This window comes from Balaenoptera borealis, assembly GCF_965194805.1.
Source record: "Balaenoptera borealis genome assembly, chromosome: 12".
NCBI lineage: Eukaryota > Metazoa > Chordata > Mammalia > Artiodactyla > Balaenopteridae > Balaenoptera > Balaenoptera borealis.
In genome coordinates this window covers 59,294,685-59,317,375 of record NC_138869.1, presented here as the reverse complement: position 1 = coordinate 59,317,375, position 22,691 = coordinate 59,294,685, and the positions used below count along the sequence as shown (strand labels likewise).

Sequence of the window (22,691 nt, the reverse complement as noted above, 5' to 3'; positions counted from 1 at the left end):
CAGTTTCTTCCCAGGCCTGGAATCTCACCGTTTCTCCCTTGGAAATAGTGCTGAGTCCTATGAGCACAATTCTCTCAGGGACCTTTGGTCACAGAAAGGTTACAGGACCACTTGTCAAAATACCCAAATTCCAGGATTCTGTGTTTGTAGTTAGTTAAAGAACAGCCTGAAAGAAGAAGTGCTCTTGGTTCACAGAGGGGCCTCTGGGCACTAGTCTTGGCCATTGCAGCCAGAACACCGAGCCTTATTCCAGGGCAAAGTATGTGGAGTGGACACCTCATTACCTAGAAATCCTCTGTGGTAAGGACTCTGTACATCTGCCTCCTTTGCTCCCTAACCCAGCTCCTAAGTGTTCTTTTATTCACATATTACATTAAACTATCTTGTGGAACTTGGATGAGTAAAATAAGAAGACAGTGTATATCCTGTTGGCTTATGTATTCTTAGGAGACTAGATGCAGCCACACCTACATTCCACCCATCAAAGTACAAAGTGCAGCCAGCCAGGTCCCCTCGCTGACTGTGACGCATTTCCGACATAATGCATAGCTGTCTTTGAGACCTTCCGCATCTGTCGTGATCTTGTTTTTCCTTCGACACCTGCAGTCCTGAAACAATTTAATGTGAAAATGGACCACAGCTCAGTGGAAAGTCAGCCTGGCCACTACCTGGGGCTCTAAGTGTTTCTCAGATATAAAGAACTCTAAGATGAAGGAAGCCAAGTACATCTGTGGTTGCAGCCAGTGAGGATGGGGGACAGGAGGGGAGGCCCCGTCTATCAGGGTGAGTGGCCACGTGCAGGGCGTTTGTCTGGTTCAAGATTGTCACAAGGGCCATTTGCTCAAGGCAGCTGAGTTGAGACTGAGGGTCACTCTCCTCCTCTGCTTTGCCGCACCCCCAACACCTCCTTTAAATGATCAAATTTGGTCTTGATCAGCCTGCCTAGGCTTTCAAATGAGTTGTTCAAGCCATGGTTAACTCTCAGCTGAACTAGAAGCAAGTTAAAGCCAGGACCTTGAACCTTTAAAAAAATTATTTTTCCCGGAATGTCTTCTATGGCACTTGTTGTACTTAACAGGCACCAAGTAAATGTCTGGCTGATGGATTGAGCTCTCTGTGACTGCCGGAGTCCACAAGGCTTTCAGTGAATATCACGGGTTGAATGTTGTTTGTCAGAAAAACAAATGAACAAGCAGAAACAAACACAGCTCTGAGGTTCAGCTCAAGTTTACTTCCTCTGGGAAGGAAGCCTGTGAGGCTCATCTCCCACTTCTCACCCCACCCATCCCTGGCTCACAGCAGAGGTGTGTCCTCTCTCATCCACATTCCTCGTGATGTCTTAGTGTGGATGCTTGAATCACAGCCACTTGGTACCACTGACACTGTATTGGATGGATTTATTTTCATGTCTCTGATGCCGCATTAGTCAGTGAGCACTTTGGAGACAGAGCTTACACTTGATCCATCTCTCTAGTCCCAGGACAGTGATTGGAACACAGAAGCAGCCAGATATATAGTTATAAAATCCATACCTGAATAGTAAATAATAAACATGACAGTGATAAACACCTTCATTTACCTGTCTAGCTCAATCTCATTTCTCTAAAAGGGTGTGCCAGGTCCACAAAACAAGGCAGACAACAATGAAGGGTTTTCAAGACAGGAAATGGAAAATGAAAGTCTGGCTTCTTCTTTTCCTGCTTTCTGAAAAGCCACAGCACAAGTCACGCGAATAAAAGACATAAATGTCAGCGAATGGATTTATTGGTGGTAAGCATTCCAGCTTCTCAGTGCAATGCACCAGCATTAGTAGTTGGGCAATATATTTCAATGACTGCTTCTAGCATACAAGTGTATATTTAGAGATGGGAACACAATAGCACTTAAATCATTAATAATAAATAATTAATATATTACTCCAGAGAGATTGCTTCTATTATTTCTGCCGTATTGGTGGACTCCATTTATCTTTTCAAAAGGCTTTATGGGACTTAAGAATCCACCTGCCTATGCAGGGGACACGGGTTTGAGCTCTGGTCTGGGAAGATCCGACATGCCGCAGAGCAACTAAGCCAGTGCACCACAACTGCTGAGCCTGCGTTCATCTCCTGAGCCTGCGTGCCACAACTACTGAGCTCATGCGCCTAGAGCCCATGCTCCACAACAAGAGAAGCCACTGCAATGAGAAGCACGTGCACCACAATGAAGAACAGCCCCCGCTCACTGCAAGGAGAGAAAGCCTGCGTCCAGCAGTGAAGACCCAATGCAACCAAAAAACAAACAAACAAATGAATTTATTAAAAAACAAAAGGCTTTATGATTTGGGACCAGAATAGAGGGAAATGTGCATTTCCTTTGAAACATTTTTTTTTACTGCATATCTAGTGAGACCCCGAGCCTGGAGGCCTTTCAGAAACACACACCTTGCATTTATAGGTTCAGGTATCTATATGGTGAAAATGTTCTTTAGTTGGAATACTTTATGTAAAGTCCTCAAAAAGGTGTGTTCAAAGACAGAAAGCCTTGCTATTCAGAGGATTGACTTTTCCAAAGAGACTCATTCATATTATTGACTTTTTAAAGTGAAGATTCCCTAAGTGTTTGTTCAGCCCTGCAGATTCTGAAATCACAGGAAGAGTGCTGTACATATATGCTTTGTGATTTTACTTCTTGAATTCCGTCCTAATTCAGGTCTGGGCATATTTTGGTGGAGTTGACTAGGAGAGAAAGATTTGGTCACTCTGGTTTGCCCTGGGCCATCTGAACAGCTGTGTCAGCAGCAGGTCCTGGAAACACTGGGCTCACTGACTTTTGGATGTCATTCAAGAAGCAGTGTGACTCCAAGGCAGGATCTCACTCACTGCCTGTAACTGTTCCTCTGTGGGCACTCTGGAAGTCAGAATTCAATAGGAAGGCCACTTGAGGAATGCTTTTAATGAACTATACAAGTCAGTCGTCTGAAGAGAAGGCCAGTTCTGATACAGCAATGACACACGTTTCCTCACACCGATGCCAATTACAGGCCATAGGTATATGACAAGAAGGGGACACAGCTGTTGCAACCACAGCTGAATTATAGCGACTGATGGAAAACACACCTGGAAGTGGGTGTTTTCTCTGTGAAAAGCAGAGTGCAGCCTCCCATGCTCCATGACACCCTTTTCAAGTGTCCTTTCCATGAACTCTCCAGATGCTTTTATTTTCAATCATTGTTTTGAATTCACCAACCTAGTGATTGTTTGATTTTCTTTTTTTCTTTTTTTTGGCTTCCTTTTGGAAGATGAAACATTTAAGACTTTTTTTTTTTTTTTTTAGATCATGCATTTGCACAACTTTTGAATTCTTTGGAAATAAAATTACTCTTAATGAAACATCTGAAAACATGAACAGTGAACAAGCAGAGTTCTCCAGAATAATGGTGCTATTGTTAGGTGATTGAATACTTGGGAGATTAATATCATGGTGTACTGGCATGTTGGTTAATTCTAGCCATAATTTAACAGTAAAACCTACTTAGGAAGGCAGGAGGCTGAACAGCTTGTCAGACACACACACACACACACACACACACACACACACACACACACACGGAGCTCACACAATGACAAATTAAGCACTGTTTATACACAGACAGGGTTGGCCTTATTTTTTTCGTAATCTGTGATTTAGGTAATAATGGCACTGTAATTTTAACTCTCTGTGCAGTTTGAATGTTGCTTAATTGTTTTATTACCATTGTATTTAGTGATACTAATGCAGGGTGCCAGCGGAATTTGGCTCTGTATCCCTAAGTCTTTATTTACATAAGGCTGGCATTGATTTAGACTTGATAACACAGATCCCATTGCTACTAGATTACTCTCAAATTGTTTGACCAAAGGCTATGGGGACATTTTAGGCCAAGTGAAATATTATTAAATTTCTGAAGAGTTTTCACATTCTCTAAGCCGGGATTTTCTTTTCTTTACAAGTTTTACAAATTTCCCCAGATGAGACCAAAGTGCCTTTTGCTGCAATTTTGACATGAGTTGTCTGCATGTATTAGCTATAGACTATGAGTACATGGCAGATTACAGTGTACAAAATCTTGAAAAGGAGAAGAAAACAAGAGCCTCAAATAAAGTTCAAATCTACCTTTTTCAACTAGTCAGCTTTGGCAAAGGCAGAGTTTTGGTAACTGGAAAAGTTACCTTGACTCTTAATAGAAAGTTAATTTCTTTTAGCTCCTAGGTTCAACAAAAAATGCATGGAATTTCATGACTTTTGTGTGTGGATGTCATTAAACTGTGTGTTTACCACAGTGATGTGTATATGAAATCCTTGGGGATCTAGTTAAAATGCAGATTCTGATTCAGTAGGTCTGGAGCTGGGCCTCACGTTCTGCATTTTTAAGAAGCTCAAGGTGATGTCTGTGCTGTGTTCCATAGACTGTACTTTGAACAGCAAGGTCACAAATCAGGAGAATTAAGCATGTGACATCTTTTGTAGGTGAAGAATTAGGCTTCAAAAATATGTACAGGTGTGAGACTATTAACTTAAGGAACTGAGAGTCTAGTAGGGCTTTTATCAAGGGAGAGGAATAAATATTGTTTAACCTCTTTGCCTTTTAGCTAAAGTTTAACCTTTCAAGGAATGCTATGCATACCTTCAGCTATTTTGTTTCTCTACATTAATGTGGTCTCGTACCTGTATAATACAGAAATAGGTACGACAGTGGAAGTGACTTGAGGGTCATAAAAGATCCCATAAATTGGGTTGCTTTTGCTGAGTTTTTTATTTTAAAATGAACTTGAGTCGGCCAGCAGTCTGCATGCTACATTGTTGATGTTCTTGAAATTTTCCATCCTTCAGAACGGAGGGGTGGACCAGAAATCTGCATGTTCTTTGGCTTCTGTGGTGCCAGATCCCCCAGAAGGCTTGTGGCTTGATAAAACGTAAGCTCGTTTAGATAACCACACACAAAACCCATGTGTTACCTCCTGAAAGCCTTGGCTTTTTATATGGCATTACACTTGGAAAACATCATGTGGCATTAACCTAATCTGGAATAACCTAAATGGCTGATCCTGAGTACTTGGTGAAATACAGTAACTTTGTAGGACTTGGCTTTTGGGCTTTTCAGTATAGAAAGTACTCTAATAGCTTATGTAATATTTGAGAGATGACTGGAAATAAGAGGAACATTTACTTCAGCTCTTAGTTTTGTCTCTGTGGTAACACCAGAAGACTTAGTTTTATTTTGACTGTCAACTACTTACTACTGGGATTATTTGAAAACCCTCTTAAGTAGTTTATTTTGTAGGGCATCAGTTTTCTAAGCTACAAGAGTCTTCTCCAGACCTAATGTAAACTGCCTCAAATTGACCAAAGTCTTGTGGAGACAGAACCTTCTATGGAGTATTTGGAAACATGGATGCTCTCTAGATAATGTCATTTTGAGTTGCTGACATTGCCTGTTTTATATTCAAAGACACACAAACACATATACATACATACACACACACATACACACAGATTCAAGATCCTACTTCAAATTGTGGTGAATTATAGAGACATAGTGAGACAGAACACTACATTTACCTCTTCTAAAAATCAGACCGTGAGTTGGACGTAGTTCATGACACAATAAAGTTACAGTATATTGATTTCTCATAAATAGCGGGAAGGCATGCCTGGAAACCTGGCCTAATTTAGTCCATCGCATTTCATTAAGGCACTGTTTACTAATCTGTAAAACTTAGACATTTTACTCACAAAGAATGATAATATTTTAAAATCAATAGTTTGAGAAATATTAGAGAAGCCTGCAACATGAAACATTGGTAGGGTTGTGGATAAACCAGTATTCTGCGGGCGATACACCACTTTGGGAAACAACACGTGTTCTACATGCCTCAGCTGTTCCCGTCCTGAACATCTGCACAAGTGAATATGAAAATACTAATGATAGCAGTGTTCATAGTGTCAAAAATGAAGGGATGGGTATGGATAAACCTAAGTGAAAATAGATAGGAACTGTGATAAACAATTGTGAATTATTTGTTCAAAGGAACACTCTACCCCAGTGAAAATAAAAGAATCCCAGTCCCTTGCACCAGCTTGGTTGAATTGATGATTTAAAATGTGAAATAAATGAGGTGCAGTAAAACGTGTAAGCTATGATTCATTGAAGTAAAGTTCTAACATGAGTAAAACAACCAATATATATCATATAATATGATAAAACAGTAGAGAAAAACAAGGGGTACTTTATTAGAGAATACAGGGGAGTGGTTATCTATAGAAGTAAGTGCAGGAAATGCAGTTAGAAAGAGGGAAACAAAGTATTTGACAATTATAAGCAATAATTTATTTCTTCAGCTCTGTGATATATGTTTATCTAAAAAGGTTTTACATCTTTTCCATATGTTATAAATAATCTTTCACATATTCAATACTCATTTATATATAAATACTTATTAATTTATTTATATAAATTAATATATAATTAATATATTTGTTTATATAAAGTAATACATAATTTAATATAATAACAGTATATATATAATATTATGTAATTCAATGTATAATTATAATAAACACATTTATTATTTTCAATCTGACTTATTAAAAGTTCAGTATTCTGAATTCTAACACAAACAAAACAAGACAGGGTTATAAATAAACTAATATTAAAAAAAAAACCCATGACTATTCCCAAACTTTTACCTTTTGAGTACAATGTAGAAAATGTCAAAAAGCAATGCATATTTTAAGTGTTGAAAATGTCTGTTTGTCTTTAAACTGCAGTTTGATAGTAAATACTTTAAAATACTCAGCTACCATAGAATAGGAAATTGAAGCTTCATGGTTTCAAAGATTCCTTTGAGTGTTTGGAAGGCCTGTCCCTTATGTGCAGTGAATGAATTTTCTCAGCATAGCAACAACTTGAAGTAGAAATATTAGCTATTGCTCAAACGAGATTAAATCTTTTCTCTTAGGGACTCCGCTGTGGGGGCTGTAGGAAGAGACCTCTCTATAAGCGCATGTACACAAAGACACACATACAAACACACAGATCTGTATGCTTTCTAATGCTGCTATTTTTTTGAGAAACATGTAATTTCCAGGAGGAAGCAGTAAATGTTAGCTCAAAAGATACATGTAGGAAAATCAGTTCTAAAATGGGCAGGAGAGCCAATGCAGGGGGCACGTGTTTGATCCTTGGTCAGGGAACTAAGATCGCACGTGCCACGTGGCGCAGCCAAAAAATTAAAAAATGAAAAATAAATAAAATAAAATAGCCAGGAGACACATATATTGGCAGGTGTCAGCCATCCACACCTTTATTCTTTTGAAGTTCCTTGATATGATGACATACCCTGAAATGATGATATACTTGAAATAAAAAGGCAGTAGAAATGCAGTAAATGAACTATGACCCTTACATGCCTGAGGACATCCTTTGGTACTTGGTAACATTCACTAAAAATTAGATAATTAGTTAATTAATTTAATAGTAATAACAATAATAATAATAGTAATAATAATAATAAAGATGCCTTTGTAAGTGTGTACATTGTAAACCACCTAATGAAGATCACTACTTTTACATACTTGCTTGTTTGTGTGTGTGGCTTACACTATTCTAACAGTACTGAAATAATTTTTATGTTATATACTACATTGATTTTGGCATTGCTTATACTTAATAGTCATGTAGAAAGTCTTTGAAAGTGTTAGTGCTGGATAAGGAATTATGTTAAGTGGTGTGATATGTGAAACCCATAAACAAGAAAACCCATAGGTAGGAAAGGAAATTAACCTACCTAGCAAGAGTTTGTGCGGTGAGATTATGAATAATTTCTGTCTTTCTACTTTTTTCTACATTTTCCAAATCTGATTTTATGAGATATAGCCCCTCTATAATGGAAAAAGTGATCACTTATTAAAATGTCAGTGCTCAAGTGAGGAGTGGGCTGAAGACTGTTAGTAGAATTTTAATCTTAATGGGCATGAAATGTGGCTTTTCATTACATTTAATGTTAAGGAAAGTGGAACCAATTATGTTCCCATGGCACATGAAAGTTCATACCATCTGAACACATCAACTTTTACTTTGGTTTACCAGTGGTTAACATTAAGACAAAGGGGGCAAGATGCCACCTCCTGAGCAGAATATATTACTTCCTCTTTGTGGGTGAATTTCTATTGTGTAACACACATCTGTAAGCACAGTACAATGAAACCCACACTAATCCAATTGGGAAAAATCATGTAGCTTCAAAAGGAATCCACCTGGCAATAGAATCAGGCTTATTTGCAAGACATAAATATATGTATGTGGGGATACAGGGCATATGTTATAATATTTTCTTCTCAAAACTACTATTTTTATTGCTATGATGAATTTTATGTCAGGGGTCTTAGTTTGTGTTTTGTTTTGTTTTTTTCCAAATTACTATGCTATGATATAGGTAAAAGTCTCTTTACACAATAAAAACCAATATGTTGCTGACAATTTATTAGCACCTCTATTTGTATTCTGTTTGTATATTTCTTCTTTATTCAGCCTGTGCCAAATGGTTCTAAACTAAGGCTCTTAGAGACTTGAAAGAAAACAGTAAAATTCCCTCAGAAAATGGATGGATGGGAAGTATTTTTTTGCTGCTCCATGTCTGTGTGGCTCCTTTTCATTAGAAATATCATTAACTTCTGCCACGATGCTATTATTTTCTGAATGTTTTATTGAAAAACGCTCTCTGGTAGAAAAGTGCACTAATTGTCAGTGTACAGCTTCTTGGTGTGTTTTCACAAACTGAACACACCCATGTCACCAGCAGCCAACTCACAGAGCAGGATGTGACCAGCACTGCAAACCCACACGCCCCTTCTAGTTACTAACTCCTTCCAAGGATAACCCCCATCCTGATTTCTAATACATAAACTTATATAAATAGAATCTTTTAATATGTGCTTTTGTCTGTCTGCTTCATTTTGCTCATCGTTGGAGATTCCTACACATTGTTGCTTATGGCCATTGTTTGTCATTCGCATCACGGTGTAGTAGTTTATTGTTTGAATAAATCCAATATATTTATCCATTATATTATCATTGGCCATTTGCATTGTCTCCAGTTTGGGGCTGCTGATGAACGTTGTTATAAACCATTTTTAATACAAGGAAAAAGAAACACAGCTTCTTTAGTAATTTCATACGTTGTAGGTCTAACAAAAAAAAAAGTTTCAAGTTTGTTTTCTTGTAAGCTGATTTGTTACGTAGGAATTAATATCCTCATTATTGTCTATTCAACCGCTTTTCTTGAGCATCTATTCTCTGCTGTCTTCCGTATGATGGTTGTGTGATACAAACAAGGAAGATGGCTTCTGTTCTCAAGTAACTCTCAGGAATAAGCCTGTGCTTACGTGCAGTGGGAACAGAGCTACAAGGAGAAAACACCAGGCCCCCTGGGAGAGGGGATGCTCCTAATTCAGCTAAAAGAACAGATCATGAGGGAAATCTTTCTGGAGGAGACACACCGATAGGAGGCAAAGGAAGTTGTGAGGAGAGAGGCATGGGGAAAGGAAGACAATTCTTGGCTGGCGGAATTGCATTCTAGCAGTGAACATTCTAGAACCTTCCAGGAGTCAACTTTGGTTGGATATGGGGGCTCACACTGGGAGATGATGAGATTGGAGACCAGAAAGAGAAACTGAGCTGGCTGTCTTCCCTGACGGATGTAGTAGAAATGAGATATGTAAAGCACTGTGGGGCAAAGAACTGTTGAACGCAAAATTATTCTTGGATTTTTTTACTGAGGTGATACTGCAACCCAGTTGAGTAACATTATACATATAATATAATGAAAGTGAAGAGTTTATTTTGGTGTGAGTAGTGTCTGTAATGGATTCTTAAGGCACAAGTAAACACAGGGAGTAAGGAGAATAGTTAATCAAGCACAATGCATTTGCCAGTAAGTGATTAACTTTGATACGGTTTTCCTTTTTTAATTTACACCACAGTTTAGAACAGCTGCTTTTATCATTCCTGGAGGAACATTACCACATCATCAGATGTTTACTGTGTTTCTCCTAGGTGTAGATGGTATGCACCATGAGTATGTATAAAACATGGAGTCTCCCCTTCAGTATTATGGGACATGATCTGTGCTTACACACAAAATTCATAGTCATAGATTTTTCAAGAAAGTATGCAAACAAGGCTTTGGTTGCGATAGTATAGACATTATGTTACACTGAGGGCATCTTAAGTGACCTTATAGTGGACATTAGAGACCATATATTCAAGCTTTATTAAATAAGAGTTGATCAGGTAAAAAGAATCTATAAGAAGACATGATAGTGTTCCTGACATGGGGAGCAGCTGAATTTTCCTTGCATTTTTCCTTTAGCCCTGGACCTCCCCAAGTGGAATGGACTAAAAAAGTCTCAGAGATGTGTACCTTGTCATGCAAAACATTTTCCCAGTGGAAAGAAAGGAAAGCACTCAGAGGTGTGTGTACACCTGCAGTGATAGTGGGAAAGGTTAAGACAAATGAACAAGCAGCCACTGATAACTGAATGGAGACAGCATTGCACACATTTTGCAGTCTACTCACTTTCTTAATTATGTTTTTCAGAATGTATTTATAATATCAGCTTAAATTGTCTGACTATTAAGTGATTGAAATATTGAGCATCACTCCAGCAACTACTGTTTTGGAGAATCAACTGCTATAAGCTTATTACTAAGCTGGAATGCTTAACATGCATTCTTTTATTGTCTTGTCACTTACCTGGTGTGATAGTTATATATTTTTACATATAATTTTTAAAATACTATGACTAATACAGACAATCTATAAAACAAATAATCTTCACAGAGGTAAGTGGACTGCATCATTGATTTATATTATCATGAATTATTTGAATATCCATTGGACAGTGAGCTTTCTGCTATGGTAACACAAGGACTGAATCTTTTGGAGTGATACAGAAGAGCTTTATCCAATATTTTATATTTATATTAGAAAGTTTATAACTTTCTCAAAATTTTATGTGGAGAGATTGATGTGTTGACAAAAATGGCTGTGTTCTCATCCACTTGGGTACCTTGTTTTATAAGTTTTGAAATTAAGGATATGAGAATTATTTAAAAGTTGGGCTTGATTTTCATCTTTTCTGCTTCTGGTATGTGTGAGCTTCATGGGACCACTTCTCTCTACATGATATCGTTTTGTCTATTTTTCCCACTGTGAGTTCTGATTCTTTCAAATGAAGCAGTGGCATTCTTGTATTCAAAAAAGCTTAGAGTAGCTGCTCTACTATACGAAATTCCTCATTCAGTATATTATGTCAGTTCTTTTTCTTGAGTGTCTTTGTCAATTTAAAATAACATAATGCCATAAAACATTTTACAGCAAAGACTTTAAAACTATTTCATATTTTGGCTCTTGAATGATGTTATAACTCACTCTCTTTTTGAATAAAATGAAGTGAATGTGCTCAATATAAGATCTAAAACGTGATGTATCACTGTCAGTAGGATATGCACTTTGTCACATTGCAAAGTGGAAGATATATCTGTGCCTAGATATACTTACTCTCATTGACACTCTGATTGCCTTATCTGATTTCACAACCTTTAGCCCATTCTTGTACAACTGTGACTCTAATGTGAACTGTATGCATAATGCAAAAATAGCTTCGCATCAGAATTTACATTCTGATGTTGGGGATGTGATATACGGTATTCACTCATTTATCCATTCATCCAACAAACAATTATTGAGTGAGCCCTACATGTAATGCTAGGGGTATAAAATAAATAACACCTGTGCCCTACCCTTGAAGAACTCATCTTCAGTATTAGGATGGTCAAAGGTATAGTACAGCACAGTACAATGCAGTATTGATAAAGTATTGCATTTTTGTCATTGACACAATTGATGATACAATGCACCTTCTAATAGAGATATGCTCAATGCCATGTTGGGTCATAACCAGAACTGAAATGAGCTACTTGGGGAAGAGAGAAAAGGCATCAGAGAGAAGATGCCAGTTGAGCTGGAGGAGGAAGGGTAGTGACAAAGAAAATCTGGGTGGGAATTAGAAAGAAGCTAAGTAGCCTAAGCGAGGATTGGGAGCTACTACTTTATTAGTAACAACTCCATCACAAAATTTTCCTGAGAACCTGATTATGTGCTTTGGTACTGAGGGATATCATGGAAACTGAGCATGTGCTCTGAACAGCTGATTCCACTGCTACTAAAACACGGCTCTCAAAATGGTCACATATGCTACATATTTGATGCAGTTTTTTGTTTTTAATAGTGTTGAGTCAATAGATGATGTCAGGATTTTCAGAATCTGAGGTTTGATGTCTTCCCCAAATAGCAAATGTCAATTCTGCTGTGAAGCTATGTTTTACATTATTCATACAGTTCACATTAGAGTCACAGTTGTACTAGAATGGGCTACATGTTGTGAAATCAGAAGCTTCTTTAAGAAAGAAGTTTCTCTAGAAGTGAGTTCTAACAATCTATGATGAATGTCCAGCTATACTATGTCCAATGACTTTTGGTCATTTTTGTGCCTTTTGGAACTGAAGTCATGTCCAACATGTATAAAAGACTTGCAAATGTTTTTGTGACCCCAGGACTGACCAGAGGACTGACTTTTACCCAAGTTTATTCATTATGCTTTAAGGACAGTGTGATTATCAAGGAAAGAGTAGGGATTTTGTAGCCAAATGCACCTGAGTTCAAATATAAGCAATGTAACTCAATAGCTGTGTCAACTTGGGCAAGTCACTTAAGGTATCTAAGTTTAATTTTTCATCCTTAAAAAATGAGAATAATAATATCAGCTTATTAGGTAGTTGTGAGAATTTGGAATAAAATACCTAATGCACTCTGTGTAGTGACCAGCATATAGCAAGTGCTCAATTAATGGTATATACATATTTGTTTGTGTATAAGTGTAGTTCAGTCATTAGTAGGTGTTTCTGATGTGGAAAAAGTTGTCAGGTCCATAAAATTTACTTAAAAGTCAGCAGATTTTCATAGACATTTATTATTCATCCAACTCTGTCCTGGATATTTCAGGGATGTCCACAGAAGCATAAAGCATTATATGGACCCCTGAAAAATCAAGGTCTGGTTGAAGATCGTGGGAAACAAACAAATAATACCATAAAACAGGAAAAAATAATAATAATGCTAGATGATTTTATGCAGGTCATGAGCACAACAGCTATGCAGATTTGGGAGAAATAGTGGCGGACAATGGGTCAGAACATGCAATTTGCCCTGGAAGGATCTATATTATTTAGAATGAGACGGGGCAGCTGGAGGACATCAGGGCAACGTCACAAACTGGCAGCCATCAAGCTCAGTCTGCCTAGAAGAGTGTTTTCACATTGTTTTATAAAGACTCTAAGACAATCTTGAAAAATTGAGAAATATTGCCTGAAAATCCAGATTTCTTTCAGAAACAATCAGAAGGCCTTGCAACATTTGGATCCCATTCCTTTGTGGTAACAATGGCCAGAGACAGGATGAGCCCCTCCAGCTGGCGCTTGAGTTGTCCAGGTCGTCAGAGTCTCCACCCTGTACACACATTACTACCCAACTAGCTTCTGCCCCAGAGATGTTTTCAGAGAAGGGAGAAAGGGGAAAATGGCAAGTTCAACTTTGTTGCATTTTTGAGCTGACCATTGCATCCAAAGGGAAATATCCGATAATTCTAATTTTTCCAAAGGGAAATAATTAATAACTCTAAATATCCAATAACTCTAATTGGAGATTCCAGACTGAGGTTTGAGGGTGAAGGCAGATCTAGAGAAAGAAATATGAGAGGGAAACACAAAGAAATGGAAATTCAAAATGTGATAATGAAGGAGATTTCTAATCAATCGTTCTCACAGTGTGGTTCTTGGTTCTAACTTGAGCTTGTTAGACATTCACTTTCTTGTACCTCATCCCAAACAATCAAAACTCTGAGGTTGGGGCCCAGAGTTGTAAGAAGCCATCCAGCTGATTCTGATACATGTTCCTTCTGAGAATTACCAGTCTCATGGATATTGTAGCACTAAAACAAAAGTGGGCTAAGGATTACGCTTGAGGTACACCCACTTTTAGGAATCTAGAGGAGGAGAAAAGCGAAGTGAAAGAGATAAAGGGATAACTTGTCTGCAAGAAAGGAAGATAAGGACCAGGTTAGTGTGCTGTGTGGAACCCAAGGGAAGAATGTTTCAAAATGAAGGTTTTCCAGGGGGTTAGTGAGAAGTCAAGGATGATGATAACTGATTTTTTTACTTATTAAGAAGTTACTAGTTAATTTTCAGTTATTTCCAATAATAGAAGTCAGTATTTAGGATGTAATTAGAAATTAAGAAGAAAGAAGTAGCATGAGCAGAGCAATCATTCAAGAACACTCTGTCAAGGAATGAAAAGAGAGAAACTTGATGATAGCCAATGTATAGGAAGAAATGATCTACAAATGTTCAAGGGCAGGCAGAGGGGAAAGAGCCCTGGTGCTGGGGAAAAAAGATTAAGTTTCAGAAAACATAGGTGATATATAGGGAAACAAGGGCACAGACGTGGCAGGGATGAATGGGAGTTGGAAGAGAGAAAAGGAGAAGCAATGACTTCTTTTTGAGACAGGAGGTTGGCAGGAGGCACTAGAGCTGAGAGGCAGACCTCATGCTCTGAAGCCAGACAGCCCGGGATTCTGCTTTTGCTACTTCCTAGTCATGTGACCTTGAGAAAGTTACTTCAGGTGTTTCTGTCTCAGTGTTCTTGTTTGTAACACAGCTAGTGACCACATCCAGGGCTTGTTGTGATGACTAACAAGAGCGGATATATATAGAGAGCCTAGAAGAGGGGCTGGCCCATAGAAAGTGGTGTAAAAGTGTCAACTAAATAAAACAAATAGGGATGGACATTAGAGTGGTTTTGAAGGGAGGACCCATGAATCCTGACAGGATCCTTTGCTTCTGGTAAGGGAGGTATTTAAAATCTCTGAAATCTCAAATCCACTTACAGAAGACCAGGATTGGGCCCTTGAAGACCAAATGGCCTTGGGGTGGGATGCTATTGACAGTCAACCATGCATGGATGAACTAGGAGTGGACAGCAGTGAGAACCACGGAGGGCCAGGGTCAAGATGTGGTCCACCAAGTACCATGACTTGTTGGCTGCTGTGAAAGGGGGAACTTGAAAATGAGTGGGCCTGTGGTAGTAACTGGAGCAGTGGCTACTGGTGGGAGGTTAGAAGGCAGATGCATATGGAAAGGTAGTGGGGGCTGCGTGGAAGGGGCTGAACTTTGAGATCAGACTGAGCAAGGAGTTAGGTGTTGCCACGAGGAGACTGGGTGAGTGGAGGAGAAACTGTGAATTGACTTGGAGTATAAATGAGAGGTCATGAGTGTCAAAGCATATGCTTCCTAAGGGGCCTCTGCCAGCATGGAGACTGGCTCTATCAAATAGTCAAGAGATATTGTTGTCCAAGTTATGCATGGACATTTGTATGCTACACAGTAAATGTATAGGTAATAAAGCATAAGGCAGGCTTTAGAAAGACAATGGAAGAAATTTCAACATGTCACCCATTGTACTAGGAAGTTTAGCACACACTATTTTATTTCATCTTTACAGCCACTAAAAAAGCAGGCCTAGTGATTACACTATACAGATCAGCAAACTGAGGTACCAAGGTGTTGAGTAGTTTGTTTGTTTCACATCCTATGGGTGGTACAGGTCAGATTCAAGTCCATATTTTTTTAAACTTATTTTATATTGGACTATAGTTGATTAACAAGGTTATGTTAGTTTCAGGTGTACAGCAAAGTGCTTCAGTCATACATATACATGTATCTATTCTTTTTCAAATTCTCAAGTCCATATTAATTGGTTCCAAACCCTATTCTCTTTCCTCATTAGCAGAACAAATATTAAAGGATGTTAAGCATGCTGAAATGTGCTATGATTGGTTGTAGAAAGTACCCAAAAGGATGTGATTTGCCATCCCATTTGTTTGCATGGAAATCTCTTTCTCGCAAGCTTTCTCTAAGATGACAGGCTATATACCCTAAATACATAACATAAATACATAACCTAAAATGTAACCCAAGAGTTAGCAAGTTAGTGATTTTTGTTTTGTTTTGTTTCAGAATTTGAAAGTATTCATTTTCAGTCTAGTATATTCATTCCAGCTTTATATCCATTTCTCATTAAAGAACCAGCAAAGACACTAACCAGTTACTAATCATTATTTGCCTGCCAGTTATTTTTTTCATATTAGTATTCTAATTCAATCAAATTAAGAATTAGCAACTAGTTATTTCAGATGAAGGAAGAGAGTTACATAGACATTGCCCATGTGTTTTCTTTGGACTTTCTAAAAAGTCTCTGACAAAAATTTCAAAGCAGCTGTCTTTTGAGTTATAAGTTGTCATTATATTAGCTAAATGAAAAAATATTATTAAGCAAAAACTCTGAAAAAATTTGTAGTCCATCTTTTTCAACATAGAATATCATTTGAACAAAAGCAAATGCTGTTTGCAGTTTTGAAAGTAGTTCTCCGTGGCTGTAGAAAGTTCCCTCAGACTGTGAATTTTGCAGATAACAAACCACACATGCTTTGGTGTCTGTATGTCATTCTCTTTCTTGAAGTGGTGGTTCTCATAACACTATCAGCAACATCAGCATCACCTGGGATCTTATTAGAGCTGCAAATCCTTCAGGCCCACCTCTTACCTGCAGAGTCTGTATTTCTGGGAGTTGGTCCCAGCAATCCGTGTGTTAATAAGCCCTCCAAGAGATTCTGGGGCACATCAAAGTCTGAGAACCATTGTCTTAGAGTTGGTCAGATTGTAAATGCAGCATGACAGCCCTAGGATCGTGGTGAACCTATTTGTAGTGTGAAAACAGTAATTTACTAAATAGTAATACATCGGTCTAAAAAAGAAATTTTTTTTTTTTTAGAATTGTTTTTCTTATCCCTAAGAAGTATAAAAAACATTTCTGATTGTCAAAATGTTACCCCTTCTTTAAACACTTCCTCCTCCTTGAAATTTTCTTCAATTCTCCCAGCTAGAAACTCTTATTTTGTTTTCTTTGGAGTGTGCGAGTCCGAAGTTGTAAATTAAAAAGGACATTTTGGTTTGTGCAATAAACTTGTGACATTTACTTGGTGTGGATTCAAGAGTATGATTATCTCTGGGGGGATAAAAAGAATGCCCAAACTACAAGGCCAAGAATCAGGTTCTAGAGTATTAGTTGTCTGCTCTGGGTGACACTGTGATACTTATTGGCCTCTGTTGTCACACACACATGTGGGTGACAGAGAACTTGGAGGTGTTAGGTGAGGGCTTGGTGGGACCCACTGCCAAATCACTGTGTCAAGAATTTAAGGAAGTCTCACCTTCATTCCCTTTATCAAAGTTCACCAGACCTTGGATAAGAGGTTATTGTGTTAGTTTGCTAGGGCTGCCATAACCAAGTACCACTTAAGCAACAGAAATTTATTTTCTCACAGTTCTGGAAGCTAGAAATATGAGATGAAGGTGTCAGAAGTGTGATTTCTTCTGAGGCCTCTCTCCTCGGCTTGCAAATGGCCATCTCTTCCCTCTGTGCCTTGTGGTCTTTCCTCTGTGCCTTTGTCCTAATTTATAAGGATCCAGTCATATTGGATTAGGGCCCATGCATAGGACTTGGTTTTACCTTACCTCTTTATTTTTTTTTCATATATCCATTCTTTATCAAATTCTTTTCCCACTTAGATTGTTATATAATATTGAGCAGAGTTCCCTGTGCTACTATAAAGTATACCTTACCTCTTTAAAGGCTATCTGCCCAAATATGGTTACATTTTGAGGTGTTGGTGTTAAGCCTTCAACATATGAAATTTGAGGGGACATAGTTCTGCCCACAATAATTATTCCTGGCTTTGACCACTTGTTTGTAGAATGAATTTGTTAATGACTCAGAATGTTAATGGGCTGTAGACTTGTTCTCTTGTAGATGGAACCTGGCTGATGTGGTCCCTCAAAGAGATAGTCCCACCACATTCCTGCTGGATCTCAAAAGCCATAGATATACCCCATTAGCATCCCCAAGTGCCAAAGAATGAATGAGCCTTCTAGAAGTAGGCAAACAACCACATTGGCTAAAAGGATAATATTCCATCCATTAAATAAATGTAATACCTTTGTTCTTGTCTTGGTATCAGTATAGAAGGCATGTGAAAAATGAGTTAGCTGGGAGTTGATTGACTGCGGAAACTATTTTCAGTCTCTGCCTGTATTACTTGAATTGATATACACAGTGAGTGATTCAGTAAAAGGCTTTAAAAATAAATTCTTTATAGAAAGATCCCACCGGATTGATGTCTTCATAATTGATGAACAGTAGACCCATAATTCTCTATTTTCTCCTCAATTTTGGAAAATAAAAGATTCCATTAGTTTAAATGAGGCTTGTATGTGGAATAATCAAGGGTATCAACAAATGACTCAGATGCTATTTAAGAATAAATGTCAGAAAGAATTGACTATTTCTTTAAAAAATTAAATGTAAATATTTTATTGACAAGCTCAGGTAAACGTATTTTTTAGAGTTGATAGACAACACATGAATTACAAAACTCAGTTGTGAAAACTCAAAATGTTATTGTGCATTGGCTTCTGTTTGTGATCACAAAGTCCTCTTAGACAATAAAGACAATGTTATTTGGAACCGGGTTGTGTTTGGAGAATTTATGGGCACTCAGGATAGTTGGTGACTTTGTAGATATGACATGGAGTTGGATATCTTTATATAGAAAAGTGCCCTAGCAGTGCTGTCTTAGGTGCTTCTCATACTGGCTGGAGAAGGCACTGAGCCCAGATGGAAAGAATTATGGTTAAAAAAAATGTGTTCATTTATTTGTTTCCCCCAAGAAGTTGAAACCCCCCAGGAAGTTGACTGTGGGTGATATTTTATCTCTTCTAGCTTCAGGAAGTGAAAACATAGGAGAGAGAATTGGGGACCCCGCTGAGGTGTCTATTTCCAGGCATTGTTCAGTAATTGGGTCACATATTTTCCTCTAATATCAGATTTTGCTTTCCACTTGTGGGTGGCATAAAAAAAAGAAAAAAAGCTTTCTGAACACTTAAGGTCTTGATCTAAACTCCAAAAAGGAGAAGAGTAAATAAGTAATATAATGTAAGTTTAGGAATAATTTTACCTGAGAAATTTTTTTTTCTTTAGAATATATAAAAAAAAAATCTTTAGTCAGTAGTTTTTACTCTACTTTGACAAGACATAAGAGAAATTTAATACAATTCTTCGCAGGTACATTATATGAGTGGTTTTTGTCTTTATGGTGGTTTTAGGTCTTTTCAAAAAAAAAGTCTAAACTTGATTTACCTACATCAGTGGCTGACTTTGCAGGGCAAGGAGGATACAGCACCAGTCATGCAGAAAGTCCCTGTTTGTCATCGTGAGAGTTCAGACATGAACTAGAACTAATGGCCCATTAAATACCTTCTCTTGTTGTTTAAAGCATATTCTAGCTTTGTGAAATAATTGTTAATGCAGAATCTTGTAACTGAGCCAAGGACTGAAATTTCTGTAACTCCAGCCAGAGTAGAGGCTGAATTAACAAGTTGTGTTCTATGGTTTTGTGATTCTGGACCATTGGAAATTATCACCTAGAGAGTAATTAGGAATAGGGAAGTCAAGAAACAGCATACTTTGCTTTTTGGCATGTGTGTGTGTGTGTGTGTATGTTTTTTCCATGTATACTAGTATTGTAATACTTTCTGAATAATAAAATTATTTTTTTAAGAAAAATGTTGCTTGCTAAAATAGTCACAAATGTTTTCTACAAGAAAGCATTTCACTTTTTTGGCTGTAAAAGACTGACAGTGATCTTTTCCATATACTGCATTTTATGAAGAAGAAATCCTCATAACAGTGATACAGTAGGACACCATGGACACCATAGGTTGAGTCCCACTGTGAGACAGAATCACTATGAGATACAGTAATTTTCAATTTCCTCTTTAAGGGACAGAGCTAAATTTTAATTTAGAAGGTACTTATGGAAAAATTTCAGGAGTGGCTTTAGAAACAAAAGAAGAAGGATTTTTGTCTTAAGGGTTTATGTGCCTGATGTGAGATGGTTATAAATGTTCTAAATTCTTTTTCTTCCTCTGGTTTTTGCTTCTTCCATATTGTATTGATGGGTGCTTTGTGTGGGGAAAAATGTTTCAGCAAATGTTCCCTTTTTTCTCCCTTTTTGTTTTCTTCTCTAAGATCCATATAATTTTGCAAATGTTTTCTTGCCTGAATAGTCCAAACCTAGCAAACATCACTGTAGTTAATGGGTACGGTTATAGGTACCTTTAAACATTGTCTACTGAACATACTGTTCAAATATATTATTGTACTGGTTATTTTCCTAAAAGAGAAACTCTTGGGATGAAATAGAGCTCTAAAGAGAAGCTGTATGTATGTCTTGCGGGTTGAGGAAGGTGGAAGGAGGAAGAATTTTGGGGAGAGTGGGCTTGTATATACAAGGTGTTAAAACCAGTTCAAAGAGCATTTGAAAAGCTAGATATCTATAGGCAACTTATAAAGGAACATTAGGATAAGAATGTCGGTTTAGATACAAAACTAATTAATGGTGAACATGGCAATAAGCTGTAACTTTAGAGTTATCTTTTCCACTGGACAGAAATTATTTGCACCTCTGCTCAATAAAAATCTTCAAGTTAAAAAAAAATGAGGCAACAGACAGTTTGTCATACTAAATAAACCATGAAAATATTTGAACCTATGGGTAATTGTATGATTAAGTACAGTGAGAATATAGTTAATAAAATCCCAAACATTAAAAATAACAATATAAATTATAAATGCAAATTATCCTTTTAGCAAATAACGTTACCTGCCAAGTTTCTTAGTGGAAGATTTTGACAGTCTAAGTAGTAGTGTTTTAAGCTGGGATTTGGGACAGAACCTTAACCCCCTTCCACTTCTTATCTACCTCAGAGAATGCCAAGGACTGGAGACAGTTTTATGTAGCAGATAACAGCAAGAAAGTGATTGTAAGAAAAGCTAATATTAAATGAGCACTTTCTCTATGCCAGCCAGTGTTATCAGCACTCTAGGTGAACCCCACAACCTTATGAGGTAGAGACTGTTATCATCATTTTATAGGTTTACAAATAGATGTACACAATTTTAAATAAATATCATCTAAATCGATATAAAAATAGATTTATATCATTATAGATGGTGAAATGATGCAAAGAGCACATAAGACTTAGTTAATCAAGTATACCCTGGCTGAACTGAGATTTGAGCCATGGAAGTTTATTGCCACAATATATTCTTTTAATGACTACATTGCATTGCCCTGGAGATCAAATACGTGGATCCCCAAAGACGTGAAGGTTGATTGAACAAGACGACTTGATATATGTAGCTTTTCTATTTTAGAGGCTGCATGCTATATTAGTTAAGCACTGCACGAAACTCAAAAATCCCATATTCAAGTCCCTATCGGAAGTTTCACAAATTATGTGATTTTGATCAAGTTACTGATCTTTTAGAACATACTTTCTTCATCTGCAAAATAGTAAGAGACACTTTCAACCCTAGCTCTCTTCGATTTTGTTTACTATAGGGTTATCATTGTAATGGTGCAGGAAGGGCAGGGGTACTAAAGATGCAAGTAGCTGAAGCGTCAGGTTTATGCTGGTGAAATCTGCCCAGTTCAGCTTTGGACAGCTCCAGCCCAGTTCTGGCTGACTTAAGAAGGGTGGAGCTTATAGGTGGGAAATCATCTCAGACTCCTTCCACTGATCTCATACAATTATTCCTGTTTCTGTTGTGACCTAGCAATAGCTCAGCTCCTATTGGAATGATTTTCAAGGCTGTAGGTGATATTAGTGTAATGATAGCAATTCCATTGGGGAAAAAAAAGAGGCAAAGGCATTTCTAGTACTGTGCTATTTTCAACACTAGAATTTTAATAAATGACCACTCCAAGAATTTAATGCTCCAAAGAATTAATGGTATAGTAAAAGGTGATTACAAATGGAAAAGAAACATTGGTGGTAGGGAACCTAGTTCATTAATTCTCAGAATGTTTAGTATTTATCCTATGTTCTTATACTTCCTTAGGAACATAGAATTAAAGGAAAACTTGCCAAATATTTTGTGACCATAGCTGAAATCTTGAACATAAGATGAGTCGTTAATAAAGTTGGTATTTAAATTTGCATTATAACTTCTCCATGTTCTTATGTTGATCTAGAAGCATCCTTCATGGAATCCTAAAGAAGGACAAGCTCTTAGGACTTATCTTCTTCAGTCCTATCATTTATACCTCATAAATAGGCTCAACAAGATTATTTCATTCCCCATATTACCAATCTCTGAAAAAAAACCTAGACTAGGTCTTCTGCAAGAGATGATAAAGTAATTAAAACATTTATGATGTAAATATATAGCTATATTATGGTAGAAATTTTATTGTAGAGGAAGCACCATGGATAACCTACATCATTGATTATTTACCGCAAACCTTTATTTAGCTTCTATTACTGGTGGTGTTAGACATGGAGAGTACAAAACTCAGTCCTTATCCTCAATTAACTTACAGTATAACTAATACCTTTTTAGTAGCAAAAAAAAAAAGTCCTATTTATCCTACAA

General features: G+C 37.4%; 1 protein-coding gene and 1 pseudogene across 12 annotated transcripts in view; both read left to right on the top strand.

Moving 5' to 3' along the window:
- RBMS3 (RNA binding motif single stranded interacting protein 3) overlaps window positions 1-22,691 on the top strand; it is a gene marked incomplete at its 3' end in the record, with an annotated part of 720,886 nt that overhangs the window by 209,249 nt on the left and 488,946 nt on the right. The gene's annotated exons all lie outside the window — the stretch shown is intronic.
- LOC309608459 (DNA primase large subunit pseudogene) overlaps window positions 1-22,691 on the top strand; it is a 255,999-nt pseudogene that overhangs the window by 209,213 nt on the left and 24,095 nt on the right. The window lies entirely within an intron of this gene.